Below are 19,480 nucleotides of genomic sequence, written 5' to 3' on the forward strand. Positions count from 1 at the left end.
CCTTGCAGCCCAGAAATAAATCCCACTTGGTCGTGGTAAATAATCCTTTTAATGTACTGTTGAAACCTATGGGCTAGTATTTTGGTGAAAATTTTTGCATCCATGTTCATCAGGGATATTGTTCTTTAATTCTCTTTTTAAATGGGGTCTTTGTCTGGTTTTAGGATCAAGGTAATGCAGGCCTCATAAAATGAGTTTTGAAGTTTTCCTTCCATTTCTATTTTTGGAACAGTTTCAGAAGAGGTATTAATTCTTCTTTAAATGTTTGGTAGAATTCCCCCTGGGAAGCCATCTGGCCCTGGACTCTTGTTTGTTGGGAGATTTTTGATGACTGCTTCAATCTCCTTACTAGTTGTGGGTCTGTTCAGATTTTCTATGTCTTCCTGGTTCACTTTTGGTAGTTTATACATCTCTAGGAATGCATCCATTTCTTCCAGATTGCCAAATTTGCTGGCATATAGTTGCTCATAATACATTCTTCTAATTGTTCATGTTTCTTTGGTGTTGGTTGTGATCTTTCCTCTTTCATTCATGATGTTATTAATTTGGGTCCTTTCTCTTTTCTTTTGGATAAGTCTGGCCTGAGGTTTATCAATTTTATTAATTCTTTCAAAGAACCAGCTCCTAATTTCATTGATCTGTTCTACTGTTCTTTTGGTTTCTGTTTCCTTGACTTCTGCTCTGATCTTTATGATTCCTCTTCTCCTGCTGGGTTCAGGCCTTCTTTGCTATTTTTTCTCCAGCTCCTTTAGGTGTAGGGTTAGGTTGTATACTTGAGACCTTTCTTGTTTTGAGAAAGGCTTGTATTGCTATATACTTTCCTCTCAGGACCACCTTTGCTGTGTCCCACAGATTTTGAACAGTTGTGTTTTCATTATCATTTGTTTCCATGAAGTTTTTTCAATTCTTCTTTAGGCTCCTGGTTGACCCATTCATTCTTTCATAGGATGCTCTTTAGCCTCCATGTATTTGAGCTCTTTCCAACTTTCCTCTTGTGGTTGAGTTCTAGCTTCAGAGCATTGTGGTCTGAAAATATTCAGGGAATGATCGCAGGCTTTTCATACTAGTTGAGACCTGATTTGTGACCCATGATATGATCTATTCTGGAGAATGTTCCATGTGCACTAGAGAAGAATGTGTGTTCTGTTGCTTTGAGATGGAATGTTCTGAATATATGTATGATGTCCAACTGGTCCAGTGTGTCATTAAGGCCTTAAATCCTTGTTGATCTTTTACTTGGATGATCTGTCCATATCAGTGAGTGTTAAAGTCCCCTACTATTACTGTATTATTGTCGATGTGTTTCTTTGATTTTGTTATTAATTGAGTTATATTAACTGGCTGCTCCCATGTTAGGGGCATAGATATTTAAAATTGTTAGATCCTTCGTTGGACAGATTCTTTGAGTACTATATAGTGTCCTTCCTCATCTCTTATTATAGTCTTTGCTTAAAACCTAATTTTTCTGATATAAGGATTGCCACCCCTGCTTTCTTTTGATGTCCATTATCATATTAAATTGTTTTCCACACCCTCACTTTAAATCTGGGCATGTCTTTAGGTCTCAAATGAGTTTCTTGCAGACAGCATATCAATATGTCTTATTATTTAATCCATTCCAATACCCTGTGTCTTTTGATTGGGGCATTTAGCACATTTACATTCAGGGTAACTATGGAAAGATATGAACTTAGTGCCACTGTATTGCCTGTAACGTGACTGTTACTGTATATTGTCTCTGTTCCTTTCTCGTCTGTTACTTTTAGGCTCTCCCTTTCCTTAGAGGACTCTCTTTGTATTTCCTGTGAGAATGGTTTGGTGCTTGCAAATTCTTTTAGTTTTTGTTTTTCTTGGAAGCTTTTTATCTCTCCTTCTATTTTCAATGACAGCCTAGCTGGATATAGTATTCTTGGGTGCATATTTTTCTCATTTAGTGCTCTGAATATACCCTGGCCTGCAGGGTCTCTGTGGATAAGTCTACTACCAAACTAATATTTCTACCATTATATGTTACAGACTTCTTGTCCCAAGCTGCTTTCAAGGATTTTCTCTTTATGACTAAGACTTGTAAGTTTTGCTATTAGATGACAGGTTGTGGACTTATTTTTATAGATTTTGAGGGGGCTTCTCTGTGCCTCCTGGATTTTGATGCTTGTTCCCTTGCCATATTAGGGAAATTCTCTATTATAATTCACTCCAATATACTTCTGCCCCTGTCTCCCTTTCTTCTTCTTCTTCTGGGATCCCTATTATTCTAATATTGTTTCATCTTATGGCATCAATTATCTTTCAAATTCTCCCCTTGTGGTCCAGTAGTTGTTTGTCTCTCTTTTGCTCAGCTTCTTTATTCTTCATCATTTGGTCTTCTATATCACTAAATCTCTCTTCTGCCTCATTCTTCCTAGCAGTTAGAGCCTCCATTTTTTATTGCACCTCATAAATAGCTTTTTTAAAATTTCAATGTGGTTAGATTTTAGTTCCTTATTTCTCCAGAAAGGAATTTTTTTTTCCCTCCAGAAATGATTTCTCTAGTATATTCTATACCTTTTTGAGCCCTGCTAGCACCTTGATAATCATAATTCTAAACTCTACTTCCAACATATTACCAATGTCCTTATTGATTAGGTCCCTAGCTGTTGGTACTGCCTCATTCTTTTTTTTTTTTTTTTGTGGTATTTTTTCCACTATGTCATTTTATCCAGATAAGAATATATGAATAAGAGAATAAAATACTAAAAGGATGGGAAAGACACCAGAAAAATGTATGTTAACCAAATCAGAAGAGAGCCAAAACTGGGGAGAGAAGGAAGGGGAAAATATTAAATAAAAATAAAAAATTTTTAAAAATTTAAAAATGTGTATATCAATATATATAAGACTGGTGAATAGAACAGAGCCACCCACTTGATTTTGGGTGTATTTTGGTCTCTTAGAAGAAACTACCTCCCAAAATTTTAAAGAAATTTTTTAAAAAGTATATATATATATATATATATATATATATATGAAGAAAAATATGGCTAAACATTATGAAGAGATGGAATATGACTATAAAGATGAAAAAAAAGTTCTAAAAAAGGAATTGGTAAGATAAGTTGGTTGGAAAAAGAAAAGAAAAAAGGGAAGAGAGAGAATGTGATCAGGCTGGAGAACAGAACAAAGCCATGTTCTAGATTTAGGGTATATTTTGATCTATTAGAAGAAATTGTATCGCAAAATTTTAAAGAAAAAAAACCTGTATGTATACAAAAAAAAAAAGGTTAAATACAATGAAAGGCTAAAATATGACTATAACAATGAAAATTTTAAAAGATTTTTTTAAAGCTATTGTTAAGATAAACCAGTTAAAAAACATTAAGAGAGGAAAGAGGAAAAGTTTTTAAAAATAGAATTAGAAAAAAACAATATTAAAAAAATGTAACTTTGCAGGACTAAAGGATCATGGGGAAAAAGCCATGAATTCTATGCATTGCTTTTCCCTAGGTCTGGAGTTCCACTGTTCTTGTTGATCGGTGAGCTTGGTTTTGGCTGGATGTTCTTACTGATCTTCTGGGAGAGGGGGCCATTGCAGTGAGTCTCAAATGTCTTTGCCTGAGGTGGAAATGCCCCACCCTTGCCAGGGACCAGGCTAAGTAATCTGCTCAAGTTTGCTCTCGGTAGCTTTTGTTCCCTAAAAGCTTTCTGTAGAGTGTTGGAGGACAGTAATGAAAATTATGGCCTCCCAATCTCTGGCCCTGTAGAGCTGAGTGCTCAGAGCTCCGATCCTCAGTGCACCCTCAGAAAAAAAGGAGTCAAAACCGCCCGTCTCCCTTGTCTCTGGCCATACTCTGAGCTCACCTGGCCTATGACCAAGTGCTTCTATCTCTGGTGCACAGCCCTGTTTGGAATCTCCAAACCCAGCTGATTCCTGCCATGCACTTCCATGCCACTCCTCCCAGAGAAAAAAGGGGGGGGGGGTTCTCCAGATCTGCCACTTGTGGGGTCCTGCTTGAAGAGCAGTGGCCTGAATGTGCCTTGGATTACAGTTTAAGGTAACCCTGATCTGAAAACTCACTCCTCAGCTCTGTCTCTGTATCTGTAGTCAGCTTCCCTGCTCTGATACCTGGGAGATCTGACACTCAGACACTCTCAGTCTTTCTGTGACCACCCCCTCCCCCAGGACCTGAGACCACAGTGTCCTTGTGAGGGCTCCCCTTCTTTAGCCTCTGGAGTGATGTCCCTCAATGGAGCAGACTTCTAAAGTTCTGATTTTGTGCTCCACTGCTCCACAGCTTGCCGGGAGCCAGCCCCTCCTGCTGAGATCTATCTTCACATGGTTTTGGATTCACTGCTCTGCATGTGCTACCTTCCAGAAAGTGTTCTATTTTCTGTTCCTAGAATTGCTGCTCTTCTCTTCTATCTCCTGTTGAGTTTGTAGGTGTTTGGAATGGTTTGATAACTGTCTAGCTGAAAGCTGAACTCCTGGGACTTGATGTTATTTCAGTTGCTACTCCTCCACCATCTTATTTGAAGTCTCAGCCAAAAACTTTTTTAAAAATGAAGTACAATTGCTAAACTAAGAAAGGAGATAAAAACAAATCATACACAAGTATCAAATAAAATCACAAAAGAGTGGAAAGAAAAGAAATAAAGACAAATAAAAAAGAGTGCTAACAAATATGGTCTTAGTCCAAGTATATCAATAATCACTTTGAACGATAATGATCTGAATGCAGGAAATAAAACAGAGATTATTAGAGTGGATTAAAAAAGAACATCTATTTATTTTCTACAAGAAACAGAATTTAAATATAAAAACACATTAATTTGAAGTAAATGCATAAAGATATACTATGCTAATACAATTTTTTTTTCTAAAAAGCTAGAGTAACTATACTGACCTCAAATAGAACTGAATTTTGAAACCTTAGTGTGTATGTGCCTAACACTGCAATGTCAAAGGAGCTGAGGCAAAAACTAATAAGACTGTAAAAAGAAATGGGTGAATCCATTCTCTGAGTTAGAGATTTCAACACCTCTCTATTATAATAAACAGATTAAGCAGGCAGAAAAGCAGTAAGGACACATTGAACTCAACACCATTAGTCAACTGGATATAGTTGACATCTATGGACGACCTCATCCAACAGTAGCAAATATACATTCTTTTCAAGTTCACATGGAATATTTACCAATATAGACCTAATCTGGGTCATCAAAAACACACCAATAAAACACCAATTTGAGGAGATGTAGAAACTCCATATTTATTGCAGGATTCTTTACAATAGCCAGGATATGGAAACAACGAAAGTATACATCAATAGATGAATGAGTAAAGAAAATGTGGTGTGTATGAACCATGGACTAATACTCAGGAATAAAAAAGAATGAAATGTTGCCATTTGCAAAAATGTAGTTAGACCTAGAGGGTATAAGTCAGACAAAGACAAATACCATATGATTTCACTTATATCTGCTATTGAAACAAAAATGCACAGTATATGGAATATATATAGTCAGTACTATTGTAATGACTTGGTAACTTAGATGGTAACTAGACTTATTGTGGGGAGCATTTCATAGTATATAAAAATTTTGAATCATTATGATCTGCACCTGAAACCAATAGCATTTTTATGTCAATTATACTTTGATTAAAAAAAAAACTCAAAAAATTTAAAATAAATCATACAATAACTATTCTCAGACCACAATGGAATTATAAACTAAGATCAGAATAATGAAGGGAAAGATCCCAAAATAATTTGAGATTAAATAGCATGCTTCAAAATAACACATGTTTAAAGAAAAACTATCTCAAGAGAAATTAAAATATTTTTAACTAAATGTAAATGAAAATACAATTTATCAAAATTTGTGATATGCAGAGAAAGAAGTGCATAAAGGAAATTTATAGCATTGAACAGATATATTAGAAAAGCAGAAAAATCTAAAATCAATCATCTAAATTTTCATCTGAGGAAATGAAAAAAAGAAGAGTAAATTAAACCCCAAATAAGAAGAAAACAGGATATAATACATATTAAAGACAAAAATCAATTAAATTAAATTAAATTGAGAATGGCAAATCAGAGAAATCAATGAAACCAAATTTATACTTTGAAAAGACCAACAAAATCCAATTTCTCTAGCCCTGCTAACTAAGAAAATAAGAGAGAAGACAAATTGCTAATATAAGAAATGAAGAGAGGTGTCATGAATGATTCCTTAGATATTAAAAGGAAAATAAGCATAAAAAATTTAATGCTCACAAATTTGGTAACTTAGATTAAAAGGATTTATTCTTTTAAAGACAATCTGCAAAAAGTCACAAAAAGAAGAGGGAATTTGAATAAACAAATAACTATTAATAATTTGTTATTAGTAGATAATACATACTTACATTAGTATGTTATAGAAATAGTGTATTATGTAAAAATACTATTCAATAATTTCTAATTTATTCATTCATAATTATAATGCTGGAGGAGAGCATTATCCTAATTACAAATCAGACAAAAACATCACAATAAAGCTACTGACCAATATCTCACATGAAGACAGGTAAAAAATGATTTTCTCTGAAAATAGCAAATCGGATTCAACAATGTATAAAAATATATACCATGACCAAGTATGATTTTTTCCAATCACACAAAGTGATTTCAATGTAGACAATCAATTAATTTATTCCATAACATAAACAAACTAAAGAAAATAATTACTTGATTTTTCAATAGATGCATTTAAAAATTGATAAAATTCAACAGGCATTCATGATTTTTAAAAATCTCAGCAAATGAGGAATAGAATGGTATTTCTTCAACTTGAAGAAGACATTTACAAACAACCTACAGATGACATCCTACTTAATGGTGAGAAATTCAAAGTTTTCTCACTAAGATCAGAAACAAGGAAAAATATTCCTTCTCACCATTTGTTTTCAATATTGTACTGGAAGTCCAATCTAATGCCATAAGACAAAACAAGGGCTACAGATTAGGAAGAAAGAAATAATACTGTATTTATTCTCAGATGACATAATTGTCTATGTAAGAAATGTTGATTCCCATTGAAAATTTCCTCTTTCTTACCTTCTTTATGTCTTGCATCATAGCAGTTAGAAGCAATATTTTACTAGAGTATTATATTTGCAATGAATATTAGGAGATAATAAAATATTTCTTCTGGGTAAGCCAAAGTTAACCAAACTTCATTATTTTGTATCCGGTGAAACTGAAACCTTGAGAGGAAACTGACAAATAATGAAGTTAGTGATGCAGTGAGTCACTAAATGTTCATCATCCAGTATTAAATTGATCTATCAAACTAATATAGGGAATAACAGAAGATGACCAAAACAAAAAGCAGCAGCAGCAGCATAGAGCTTCTTTCAGTTAAAATATGTGCTCTACTGTCGCCTTCTATTTAAGCCACAATAGTTAAGTCCATCTATTTATGAGGCTGGCCAAAAGGGGCCATGTGGAGAGAAACCAAAGAATTAATTTTTTATGAAATACATCCAGTCACCATGGAATATTATTGACAGCCTCATTATCCTCCATGCAAGTTACCCACTTGTGAAATGGGCACCTTTGTCATGGAGCCCAAAGGAGAAAACACAATTTTTTTTTCTTTTTTAAAGATTTTATTTATTTATTTGTCAGAGAGAGAAATCACAAGTAGGCAGAGAGGCAGACAGAGAGAGAGGAAGAAGCAGACTCCCCACCGAGCAGAGAGCCCGATGTGGAGCTCGATCCCAGGACCCTGAGATCATGACCTGAGCAGAAGTCAGAGGCTTAACCCACTGAGCCACCCAGACAGGCCTAAAACACATTTTTTTGTGGAATTTTGACATTTCTTAGGTCTTTAATTTCACTTAAAATAATCTACAGCTATTAATCTACTTCCCAATTTCTTGAAGTTTCAGTCTACTGTGAGATAGTTCTCTGGGAAGACAGTATACTTGTGAGGGGAAAAAATTTTACATTTGATAACCAGAACACATGGGTCACAGTCAGCTTGTAAGAGTAGATAAACACAAGGGCTTAGAGACTTAATGATCTTGTTAATTCTCTCCCCTCCATTTGCCCTTATTACTTTATGATTATTTTAATATAATCATAAAGTACATAATTGTGTACACTATTCAATTTTTTTAAACAATGAGGCAAAACATAAACACATATTCATTGATAAGGGTATTAGTTAAGATATTTGTTATCCTTATCTGATGATTGGTATTATAGACAATGAAAAAATACAGAAGAATTTAAGATTATTCACAGGGTGCTAAGATTAACTCCTTTTTTGTTTACCTGAATTTTGAGTGGATATTGGTCTACTTTTGTTTCTGAGTTCCTTGAGAGGGCAAATAGTGAAGTATATAAGACAGAAGATCCAGAAACATGAAATTTTTAATAGACTCATAACCATTTAGGACTATGCCTTGCCTCTGAAATCTCATAGATTTCAATGCCATTTATGAAGATTTCCAAATATGGAAGCGTTGACTCCAATTACAGAATAAACTTAGATATTGATGAACATGCTGTTGTGTTGAGAAGAGAGGCCCAAGTCCACAGAAAATGTTTTGAGGCTAGATGTGAAAATTAAAGTACAGGGAGACATTCCTGCTTCCAAAGATATGTTTTGTTTCCTTTCTGGATGACAGATAATCAAATACTTATCACTTCTCTAATTTTCAACCAATGTAAACTAATTTGGGTCAATATAATTTTGGTTATGTATGCATTTATTTTGCCACAAAAGGACAGCATAATAACCTATATTCTATTATCTGTGGTAAGCTGACAAAAATGAAATAGTCTAAGTGTTTACAGTAAGTTGGTAAAAAGTTGAAATGTGGGGATATGCTACCAGGCAAGTGGGTTTCTCTGATAGAATATTGCTTGAATGTGTGTTGGTCGCACAACAATCATGGAGATGTGCCTATGATTGATAGATTAGCAAAAGAGGAAGGGAAAAGAGATGGAAGAAATTGCAGAAATCTCATTTCCTCTCCTCACCTTCTCTTTTTTCTCCTCAAGAAGTCAGTCCCTCAGTACAGTAGAATATGAAGAAATGTGTTTGAGTACTTCATGTATTATATTTGTATTATAATCTCTTGCATTATATTGTATTATAATCTCTTGGGTATTATAATGAACACACTAGGAAGAGTATTGTTATGGCCCACTACTAGTTTGAAATCTATCAAGACCAGTAAGAGAGTATATAAATGAAACAGAATATATAGATGAAACAGGCAGAAGACTGTGTGAATGGTGGAAATAAATAGCATACAGATATAACTTGTAGAATAAAGCCTCCCTCTATCCCTACAAGTCCCCACTAGACATATTAGTTTTGCTCCTCTGCTTATAAATACTGGTTGTGAAAAACATACACATAATGTTTTGATCCATTTTAGACTAGATTTTTAATAATCATGTTTCAAATATAATGCTGTACTTGAGCAACTCAGTTATAACTCAGTGGTAAAAGACACAGGCCTTGGGGGAAACACAGTAAATGGTGCTAGGGTCCAAATACATGTGTCCCTCTCCCTTCACCTAATTCATATGTTCAAGTCTATGCTTCAAAGTGATGGTATTTTGAAGAAGGGTGTTTTTAGGTAATTACAGTTAGATTAGGTCATGAAGATAGAGTCCTCATCATGGGATGAATGCCCTTAAAAGAAAAAGGGACAGAAGAGCTCACTCTCTCCAAAGTAGGGAAGAAGGAAAGGTTACATGAGCACATAGGCGGAAGCTGTCCATCTACCAGCCAGGAAGCTGGCTCTCACAAATTACTGAATCCACCAGCACCTTGGTGGCATATGGCCTCTAGAACTAGAACAAATAAACGTTTGTTTTCTCAGTTACTCAGGCTGTGGTAGCTTGCTATAACTGTCCAAACTGACCAAATAGATGGACTTTGGAAAACAGAAACAAATTAGCATGCATTTTTTTGTTTGTTCCGTTACGTCTCCATCATTCTAGGGTTCAACATCCTATTCATCCTCAATATTTTTTTTAAAGATTTTATTTATTTATGAGAGAGAGAGAGAGAAAGAGAGAGACGGGGGCAGAGTGTGGGTATGGTGCAGGGGCCAAGGGAGAGGATCTCAAGGAGACTCTGTGACTATGGAGACTGACACAGGGCTCAGTCTCAGAATCCTGAGATCATAATCAGAGCTGATATCAAGAGTCAAATGCTTAACTGAATGAACCACCTAGGCGCTCCCATCCTCGATATTTAGTATGGACTAATGTACAGAAAGTTTTGTGTTAGTGATATTGTTGGGGGAAATAGTATGTCAGCATTAAAATAAACCTTGAAGAATACAGGGAGCTATAATTAAAATCATAAGGGCAGAAATGTAATTAAAATAATATACATTAAAATGAATCAGGCTCTGAAAATTTACAAATAAGAGTTGAAACATTAGTTGTAGATACATGCACAAAAAACTGAATACATTATAAAATATAAATAGACAATTAGGAATAATAAGAGCCCTCATTCTAGATGGTGGCCACTTTTTTTTTCCTTTTAGCTGTCTCGATAATTTTTGATAATTCTTGATAAGATTACAGATACAAAATAATCACCAAAATATAGTTGTAATTTCTAGATAATAAGATATGAAGCACATTTCAGTTTATTATTTATATTCTTCAGTACTAAAACAATCTAAAATTTTAATCTCATTTTTCAATAATTAGAAATGAATAAATCACTTAATCAGGCTTTTAGTCTGATCACATGTCTGGATTTTCTGTTTTCAGGATCACCTTTCATTCTATACATCAAAGTAATTTAGGTCTGAATAGTTCTTAGATACCTGCAGTTTGTCTTGTTGCTTCATTGAGGGTAGAGACAGAGACAATGCCTTATTCTTGTTTGTATTTTCTGAGGTCAGCATTCACTAACTAATAAACACAAGAATAAATAGCTACCTATATTGATGCTTTTATTTCCCTAATCCAAAAGCCTGCATTTACTTCATGCTGCTCACAGATTATAAAGTCCATACTTTCCAAAGACCATATAGTTTCTTGCTAGATATCCACTCCCTGGTTAAATTTAAACTTTGTTCAAGTGAGGGTGATTAGTTCACACTCTGGTACATTTGTATTTTAATCCTGTTGGGAACAGTCTACAAAATAGTGATGCTATCCTGTATCAAAAGATGCTATGGGATGTTCTCAAAATACAAATTCAGGGGTGCCTGGGTGGCACAGTGGGTTAAAGCCTCTGCCTTTGGCTCGAATCATGATCTCGGGTTCTTGGGATCGAGCCCCGCATCGGGCTCTCTGCTCAGCAGGGAGCCTGCTTCCCCCCTCTCTCTGCCTGCCTCTCTGCCTACTTGTGATCTCTATCTCACTCTCTGTCAAATAAATAAATAAAATCTTTAAAAAAAAATACAAATTCATACACAACTAAAACCCATCCCAATGCAGAGACTGTAAAAACAGTCCCCAAAAGGAAACTTCTTTCTAGGTGAGAAAAACTGATACACATACTAAATTGTTCCTAGTTTGTAAGACTTAGAAAGAGGAGAATTTTTTAGCTAAAACATGTATCTGAAGATGCAGAAAAGTTAAAATCTAGTAACAATGAAGGGATTTATATATGTGGTCCTGTTGTCTTTCACCTTCGGCAAAGCTGGCTTTGTTTTCCTTCCAAATGTGTTCCAGGCACTGAGCGGCAGATTTCATCAGGCAGCTTCAAGCCTCATGGTGGGAATTCATTATTCACGTGCAAGCTTGTCTGAGACAGATGTCTGTAGCCATAGCATAAGAAGCTGCCCAAATCTAACATTTGGCTATTTCCATAATTTTCCCAAAAAACACATTTTAAAGTTGATTTCTGACTCTATAAGAATAATAAACCCTTTCACTGAATACATTTTTTTTTCTCTCCTTCAAATTTCAGTCTGTAAAAGAGTGAAACAACAGGGCTTAACTACTTAACGTGGAAATAGTACATGTAAACAAGTTGTCATGGGCCAGGAAAAATTAGTCAAGACTACCTATCACACACATACGTTCCATCCTTTTGTATTTTTCTCAATTTCAAGATTCCTTGTCTTTTTCCTGAAAATCATTCAATGTCCTCAGGTGTTTTGCCTAACTGGACCAACTAACTCATTGTCCTGGCCTCCATAAGAAAATGCTCATTCCTAAAATTAGTCTTCTTTCCCAAAATATATTTTTTTATTAGTTTAGGTTTAGCCATTTGTTTGGAGAACAATAATCAGTACTAGTCTGCTTATATCTCAACAATTAATTTGTAACCTGTTTTAGGAATGTCTCCATTTCTAAGGGAAAAAAGTTATGTGGTATACAAAGATCCATTAAAATAGTAGATATTTTAGGGGCACCTAGGTGGCTCAGTCAATTGAGCTTCTGACTCTTCGTTTTGGTTCAAGTTTGTGCCCAGCAGGGAGTCTGCTAGAGATTCTCTCTCTCTTCTCCCTCTGCGCCTCCCCACTGTGCTTTCTGTCTGTAAATTAAATAAGTAAATCTTTAAAAAAAAAAAATAAACTGTTAGGTATTTTCATATAGCAGTATACATTCTAGAAATCTGATAAATGAAATACTTATGTATTTTTTAATTCATGCAAGTACAAGTAAATTAATAAATAAATAAATATTTCAAGACTGTCTATAATATTTAAATAAAACACATAATAGTCCAGGAAAAACTAAATAGATTTCAACACAGTAGTACTATGTACAATTATACAAAAAATATAGAATTATGCAGAGGTTAACAGTTATACTTATTAATAGTTTGTGTGTTCATTAATAATTCACAGTTCCTCTTCAGGATGCTAAAATGTATTAGTAAAGTTATAAATATAACCCTTTATTTATGTGATTATATGAGATATTAAAAATTATAATTCCATACATAGTAATAATTAATATATTCTGTTAGTATAGATTATTTTTCATGCTGATACTAAACTCACTTTCCAACTTTATTTTCCAAAAGCAGCATGTATTATAAAGGAAAGTGAGTACAATGTGGAAAATAATATGCATCTGTATCCATAAGATTTTAGCAAATGTTTTTGAGTATATTATAAAAAGATACATAAAAAGGTAATTATTTAAAAAGAACATAACTAATGATATTTTATAACCAACTTTATTAATTTCATAGTTCAGGAAAATTTCTTGCATGTCATTAACACTTCAATGCCAGAAACTTGGGTAATTTATATATTAAAGTCTGAACACTACCAGACTAGTAGATTTCTAATAAACATTTGTTGATTAAAAAAAAAAAAGAAGAAGAAGAAAGGTTTCTCTAGGAATAAATTATCTAAGAGGGGTTGATGAGCCAAAGGACATGCTAACTTTTAGGGATCTTGTTTTGTTTTTGTTTTTTTTTAACGATTTTATTTATTTATTTGACAGAGAGAAATCACAAGTAGATGGAGAGGCAGGCAGAGAGAGAGAGGGAAGCAGGCTCCCTGCCGAGCAGAGAGCCCGATGCGGGACTCGATCCCAGGACCCTGAGATCATGACCTGAGCTGAAGGCAGCGGCTTAATCCACTGAGCCACCAAGGCGCCCCTTAGGAATCTTGTTTTATGTTGCACTCTTTTCACTAGAAATATTAAATATTAAATTAAATTATAATTAAATAATATTTGGTTTGGCCATAGCTGAAATTTCCCTCTTGGTCAAGTGTAAACACTAGATGATACCATAAAAACCGCCACAGAGACAAAAGGAACAACAATCATGGTAATTTTTTTTTTTTAATTTGACATAAAGTGCTCGTTACTTACTGGTTTAAATTATATTTATTTTATTAGATATAAATATGGGTATTTTTTGCTTATATTTTATCCCTCTGTATTTTTTTATTTGGTGAATTTCCTTCTCATATCTCTTACTAATTTTATACATAGATATATATGTATACATATATATGTATGTATATATATGTATATTAGTATACATATATATGTATACATATATACTAATTTCATACAAATATTAAATGTTTTTTGGTGGATGAAAATATAGTTTGAGGATAACTTTTTTTTTTTGAAGATTTTATTTATTTATTTGACATACAGAGATCACAAGTAGGCAGAGAGAGAGGAGGAAGCAGGCTCCCTACTGAGCAGAGGGCCTGATGTGGGGCTTGATCCCAAGACCCTGAGATCCTAACCTGAGCCGAAGGCAGCGGCTTAACCTTCTGAGCCACCCAGGTGCCCCTGAGGATAACATTTTTCAAGGATAGCCATGCTCGTTTGCTTATGTATTATCTAGGGCTACTTTTGTTCTACAACCATAGAGCAGAGTAGTTGTGACAGAACATTGTAACTCGTAGGTGGAATATTCTGTTCAGCACCTGTCAGAAGTTGAAAATAAGAGGGAAAAAGTATACACATACACACAAACATAAAATTATGTATAATTTTCATCTCTAAGTGTTTCATTTAGTTTATTCTTTGATAACATATTATTGTGATTTATGTATTTTTAAATATTTCTTTAGATCTGTTTTGTTGGAAATAAATTCTCTATATTTTGTGTACAAAGTTTTTTTTTTAAATTTCACATTCTTTTTTTATTATGACTTTATGTTTTCAGAGTGATTTTAGGTTTGTACCAAAATTCAGAGGTGAGTACAGAGATTACAATATATCCCCTGATTCCATGCATGTGTAGACTCCCTACATCTTCAATATCCCCTAAATAATAGTACATGTGTTATAATTAATAAACCTATATTAATAATATTTATAATTAATATTACATAATATACCTATATTAATATTAATAATAAATCTAAATACTGTAATGACCCAAAGTCTAGTTTACAATGTGGCTTGCTGTTGGTGTTGTATATTCTGTGAGTTTGGACAAAAATATGATGACATGTATGCATCATTATGATGTCATATAGAGTATTTTTATAGTCCTTAAAATCCCATGCTTCGCCTCGCCCCTCTATGCCTCCCTCCTGCTCAAACATGATCTTTTAAAATTTTTCATAGTTTTGCCTGTCCCAGAATGTCATAAATTTAGAATCACATAATATATAGCCTTTTCCAGATTGGTTTTTTTCACTTAAGAATACACTTTTAAGGGGCGCCTGGGTGTCTCAGTGTGTTTAGCCTCTGCCTTCAGCTCAGGTCATGATCTCAGGATCCTGGGATAGAGCTGCCTGGGATGGAGCTCCTCATCTGGCTCTGTGCTCAGCAGGGAGCCTGCTTCCCCCCACCCCCCTCCCACCTGCCTCTCTGCCTACTCGTGACCTCTCTGTCAAATAAATAAATAAAATCTTAAAAAAAAAAAAAAGAATACGCTTTTAAGTTTCCTCCATATCCTCCTATGGTTTGATAGCGCATTTAGTTTTAGTGCCAAGAAATGTTTCATCATTTGGATGTATGTACAATTCCCTGACTGAAGGACATCTCCATTGCTTCCAAGTTTTAACAGTTATGAATAAAGCTGCTATGAATGTTTGTGTGCAGGTTTTGTGTTAACGTAAATTCTCAACTGTTTGGGTAAATACCTAGGAGTGCTGTTGCTGAATTGTATGGTGGTAATGTGTTTAGATTTTTAAGAAACTCGCCAACTCTCTTCCACAATGGCTGTACCATTTTGCATTCCCTCCAACAGTAAATAGGAGTTTCCATTGCTCCACATCCTCACCAGAATTTGCTGTTGGTGTTCTGGAATATGGCCATTCTAATAGGTTGCAGTGATATCTTGTTATCCTGTTAATTTGAATTTCCCTGATAAACTATGTTCTGGAACATCTTTTCATGTGCTGTTTTACTATGTGTATACCTTATTTTGTGTGTTGTCTGAAGGTCTTTCATCTGTTTTAATTTTTTTTATTGTTTTGTTTTAATATTTCTTTGTATATATTGGACAATAGTATTTTATGAAATTTAGAAAATATTTTCTCCCAGTCTGAGGCTTGTCTGCTCATTCTCTTGATGTTGTCTTTCATAGAACATAAGTTTTTAACCTTAGTGAAGTCTGGCTAACCAATTTTTTTTTTCATGGATCATGCCTTTGGTGTTTAATCTAAAAAGTCACGACCATACCCAAGGTCATCTAGGTTTTCTCTTGTGTTATATTCAAGGAATTTATACTTCTGTGTTTCATATTTAGCTCCATGATCCACTTTTGAGTCGGTTTTTGTGGAGGGTGTAAAGTTTGGTTCTAGATTCTTTTTTTTCTTTTTTCTTTTCTTTTCTTTTCTTTTCTTTTCTTTTCTTTTCTTTTCTTTTCTTTTCTTTTCTGAATGTAGATGGTCAGTTATTCCCGTACCATTAGTTGAGGACTGTCTTTGCTCCATTACATTGCTTTTGCTCCTTTGTCAGAGATCAGATGACAATATTTTAGGGGGTCTATTTCTGGGCTCCCTAATATGTTCCATTGATCTCTTTGTCCATTCTTTCATCAATACCACACACTGTCTGGATTACTATGACACTATAATGTGTCCTGAAGTACAACAGTGTCAGTTCCCCAACTTCATTCCTTTCCTTCAGTATTATGTTGGCCATTCAGGCTCTTTTGCCTCTTTATATAAACTTTATCAGTTTGTTGATATTCACAATATAATTTGCTGGGATTTTTATGGCAATCAGATTGAATCTATAATCAAGTTCGGAAGAATTGGTCTTGTAGTAATATTCAGCCTTCCTATTCATAAACATGACATATTTATCCATTTATTTAGTCCTTTAACTTCATTCATCAGAGTCTTGGAGTTTTCTCAAATCTTGTACATATTTTGCCAGATTTATACCTAAGTATTTCATATATTTGGCTGTTTATTTTGTTTTTAATTTGAAATTACTTTTTTGTGCCTGGTACATAGAAAGTCCATTGACTTTTATATACTAACCTTGTAATTAAAAATATTTTGTAATTTGTCTTGAGATTTCTGCTTCCATCGATGTGTTATTTAGAAGTGTGTTGCTTAATCTCCATGCATTTTGGGATTCTCCAGCTATCTTTCTCCTACTGATTTCCAGATTAATTCCTTTGTGGTCTAGAATAAACATTGTATTATTTCTATTATCTTAAATGTGTTAAGGTGCTTTATGGCCCAGAATGGGGTCTATATTGGTAAATACTCCATGTGAGCTTGAGAAGAATCTATATTCTGCTATTGGATGAAGTACTTTAAACATGTCAATTATATCTAGTTGATTGATGGTGTTGTTGAGTTCAACTGTGTTCTCACTGATTTTCTACCTGCCAGATCTATCCATTTGTGATAGAGGGGTATTGAAGTCTCTAACTTAGATATGGATTCATCTGTTTCTCTTTGATGTTCCATTAGTTTTTGCTTCATGTGTTTTGATGGTCTACTGTTAGGGCACATATACAGTTGGAACTATTATGTCTTCCTATAGAAAAAACCTTTTATCACTATTTAATGCTTTATTTTATCCCTGATGATATTTTAGCTCTGAATTCTGTTCTACTTGAAATTAATATAGCTACCCTAGTTTATCTTTAAAAAAAAAATAGTATTAGCATAGCATACCTTTATCCATGCATTTGCTTTTAATTCTTATGTGTCATTATATTTCAATTGGATTTCTTATAAACACTATGTAGATAGATAGATATTTTGTGATTGGATTCTGAAAATCTCTGTCCTTTAATACATATAGGCCATTGACTTTCCAAGTGATTATTGATGTAATTGGATTGATATCTACTGTATTTCTTACTATTTTTTCTATTTCTTGCCCTTGTTTTCATTCCTATTTTTGTCTTCCATTATTTTTTCTGACCTCTGTGGTTTTAAGTATACATTTTATTATTCCATTTTCTCTCCTTTCTTAACATGCCACTTATACAGTTGATCCTTGAATGATATGGAAGCTAGAAGTACCACAGCCCCACCCTTCTCCTACACAATCAAACATTCACATATAAATTTTGACTCCCACAGAACAACTACAAATAACCTGCTATTGACTGGAAACATTATGATGACATACATAGTCCATTGACTATTTGTATATTATATGTATTATAGACTATACTCTTACAATAAAGGAAACGGGAAAAAGAAAATGTTATTAAGAAAATCATAAGGAAGAAAAATACATTTGCAGTACTATAAAATATCCACATATAAGTGTACCTGTGCAGTTCAAACCCACATTATTCAAGGGTCATCTGTACTTGGTGGTTTTTATTTGTTTTGCTTTTTTTGTTTGTTTGTTTTTAACTCTTTACTGACTAATCTTTATGTTATTGTTGAGTAAAAATCAGGCAGTACCAATGACTTCAGGAATGCAGGGCCTGTCCTTCTCTAGGACCACAATTAGAATGTATTCAAGCCTATAGCCTAACAAAAGGAGCTGCTTTTTGGCCACCATGTCTTCAGATCCAGCCATGTTAAACTTGGTATAGCCTTACTTCTAGGAGATGTGGGTCTTCGAGCAGCTAGGTAACTTGAATTTGGCCCTGCATAGGGCCTCAGTCCTTGTTTTGTGGTGTGGAACTGATGGATCTGGTGGCTTGGCCAATGTGGATCCTGGCCACTGTGCTTTGAGGCCAATGGCACTTCACATACTTGTCTTGGGCCTAGACTGAGGACAATGTCAGACATAAATGTCCAATGGAAAGGTCTGTCTCCATGTTCTTCGTGCAACCCATATGCACAACAGACTGTTTATACTACTGAGGAAGTTGCTATTAGCAGTCATTGCACATCTGAGGAAAGAACATGGTTAGCCTAATTGGCTATAGTGTTTTATTTTGCTTTGTTATTGTTCTTTTATTTTTTTTAGAGTTTTCCCTAAGTTTGTAATATGTATTTTACAGGCTAATCCAAGTCCACTTTTAAATAATGTAACACACATCATAGGCAGTGTGAGTATCTTATAATAAAAAAATAATCTGAACTTTTCCTCCTCTCCCTTATATCATTATTGTCATTAATTTGACTTACACATAAACTTATATAATCAAATACATTTTGGGTATTATTATAATTAATGCACTATTATCTCCCTCACCACTTAATGATGAGAGAAACAATTTTTATATTAATTTTGGCTATTAATTATTTGACGCTTTTCCTTTCTTTACACTGATCCAAGCTTCTGACCTACATATTAGTTTTCCTTCTCTAAAGAATTTATTTTAACATTTCTTGCAAAGCAGGTCTACTTGCAAAGTATTCCTTTAATCTGTCTGAGATAAAATCTCCTTTATTTCTTTTTCAATTTTGAAGAATAATTTCTAGGTTGGTAGTCTTTTTTTACTTTAATTACTTAATTAAATACTTTAATTACTGGGTAAAATTCTGGTCGGTGTCCCACTGTAAGTAAGGTGTTTATTTTTCTCCTATGACATTTTTCAGGATTATTTCTATGTATCTCATTTCCTGGAGTTTGAAATGAAATTCCCAGGTGGAGTTTTTGAGAGACATTTATCCTGCTTAATATTGTGAGATTCCTGGGCCTGTGGTTTT

General features: G+C 34.1%; 1 pseudogene; it reads right to left on the minus strand.

Moving 5' to 3' along the window:
• Positions 1-18,630: 18,630 nt before the first annotated feature.
• LOC123391829 lies at positions 18,631-18,753 on the minus strand (annotated as a pseudogene).
• Positions 18,754-19,480: the final 727 nt, after the last annotated feature.

The sequence above is a fragment of the Mustela putorius genome, unplaced genomic scaffold, assembly GCF_011764305.1.
Source record: "Mustela putorius furo isolate JIRA1106 unplaced genomic scaffold, ASM1176430v1.1 tig00000281_pilon_pilon_pilon, whole genome shotgun sequence".
Taxonomy (NCBI): domain Eukaryota; kingdom Metazoa; phylum Chordata; class Mammalia; order Carnivora; family Mustelidae; genus Mustela; species Mustela putorius.